The sequence below is a fragment of the Austrofundulus limnaeus genome, unplaced genomic scaffold (genome assembly GCF_001266775.1).
Source record: "Austrofundulus limnaeus strain Quisiro unplaced genomic scaffold, Austrofundulus_limnaeus-1.0 Scaffold1167, whole genome shotgun sequence".
Taxonomy (NCBI): Eukaryota; Metazoa; Chordata; class Actinopteri; order Cyprinodontiformes; family Rivulidae; genus Austrofundulus; species Austrofundulus limnaeus.
In genome coordinates this window covers 100,318-102,425 of record NW_013953569.1, presented here as the reverse complement: position 1 = coordinate 102,425, position 2,108 = coordinate 100,318, and positions in this window count along the sequence as shown.

The following is a 2,108-nucleotide window of genomic DNA, read 5'->3' as shown; positions in this document are numbered from 1 at the left end:
GCCTTCCAGAAATTTGGTATGCTTGTTTGTCTTTGTGTCTATGGTGTATAATGATGTGATTGTGATGAGTGTTTTATGTGCTGCAGAACAGGAACCTGCTGTAAAACAGCAATTATGCTGAGTCAGGCTTGATTTTTAATAATCTTTTCCTGTTAAATAAATAAATCAAATCAAATCAAATCAATACAATATCCACCTTAAAACTAACTACACAACCGTAGGTATACTTCGGTTTCTAAACTGAAGCCAAAGACGCAGACATGCACAATCGATCGCTGCTTCCCGTTTATTGACCAATCGTGGAGGAGCTGGACCACAAGACAGCCCTCCTCATTTGCATACAAGCATGCGATAAAAAGAAGCAAAAGAGGGAGATGGTAAAACAAAACAGAAGACAAGACGAGGAAATGTAAAAAGAACAAACGCTTGTATAAAGAAAAGGCAAAACGGAATATATACAAATCTCTTGATGAATATGAATGTGTAAGGAAAAGGTAAAAGAAAATATATACTTTTCTTGATGAAAATGCATGTATAAGAAATGGAAAAAAACAATATATATTACACTTCTTGATGAAATGCACGTGTAAGGAAAAGGAAATACAATATATATATATTTCTTGATGAAAACGCCTGTATAAGGAAAAGTAAAAACATAACATTGACATTTCTATGTGAAAACATGTATAAGGAAAAGGAAAAAGCAATATACATAAACATTTCTTGACGAAAATGCATGTGCAAGGAAAAGGAAAAATTTAAATATTGTTATTTCTTGATGAAAACACACCTGTAAGGAAAAGGAAAAACAATATATACAGTACATATATATTTCTGCTTTTATTTCTAATTATATTTATTTTTGTTTTTATTTCTAATTCGACAGTTTTGGTCCTCCATGTCAAAGGAGGAAGACGCTTCTCCCTTCTCTCCTGCCCTTCCTTATCTTCCCTGCTTTGCTGCTTGGAGCCTTCTATACATTTTTTCATCTGAAACCAGAAATTATGTATATTTTTATTTTTATGGATTTGGTTAGCTGGTCTCTCAATAAAATTTTTGGAACAAAGTTTATTTTTCTGCTTCCATCGGAGGACGTCGAGGGTGGGACCTCTATTCTTCTCTGTTCTGGATATATATTTGGACTCCGATCACTGGATTCTACAGTTTGGCCTGGTGGTCTCCTGGTGTTCTACAAAACAGTGTCGGTGGCTTTGCACATTCTGGCTGACTGACCAACTGAATGAACGGCTATCAGCACTCGGACACTGTGCCTTGAGTGAGCTGGACTCAGTCTGCAAGCGGTTCTATTGAGGGTCGCAGGCCTGCTATGGTCCCTGGAATTTGCTGGCAAGATGGAATTGATCTTGGAGAAAGCTGATGAATCGGCTCAGCGGTATGTGTCCACACCATTTTGCCTGATTTGGATTCGCCACCTTGACAGTATCAGCAGACATTAAGGCAGAGGGAAATTTGTTGTTGTCTGCCTGTCCTTCTGTTCCCAAAACAACTGATTAGAGAATCTGGATCTCCCCTGGCAACAGCCTTGGATCTGTTGGTTAAATCCTTCCTGGTTGGAAGATGTTGACATGGCTCTCCCCCTCCCTCCTCCCTCACACATATGATCTGACTCCTGAGGAAGCTGAGGCCCCACAGAATGAACAACTGACCATCAATATTCTAAACTTTGGCTGCACTGGTCTTGGGGAGTGGATTCTTAGGGCCCCTTAAAACTCACTTACTCCTCTGGCTTGAACTTGCTCTATGCAGAGGTTTTTTCATAAACACCATAGTGTGTCACAGTGTTGATATAATATGATGTTTCTGCTTTTTTCCTCATTTTCCCTTGTGTGGTTTTTAGTTTTTATGTTTCTGTTTATCCAAAGGTAGCGCAACTGTGTTTGCTGCATGACCTGTCTTAACTTCCCCCTCTCCCTTCCCTGAATATACAGCACCTTGTGAATTTATTTACGTGAAAGGCGCTATATAAATAAAACTGTTCTTACTTACTTATCTTTCTTTATTCTATCTCACCCTGTCATGTTTTGAGCTGCAGTAATGTGCAAATTTCCCCACTGTGGGATCAGTAAAGTTTTATCTTATCTTAAAAC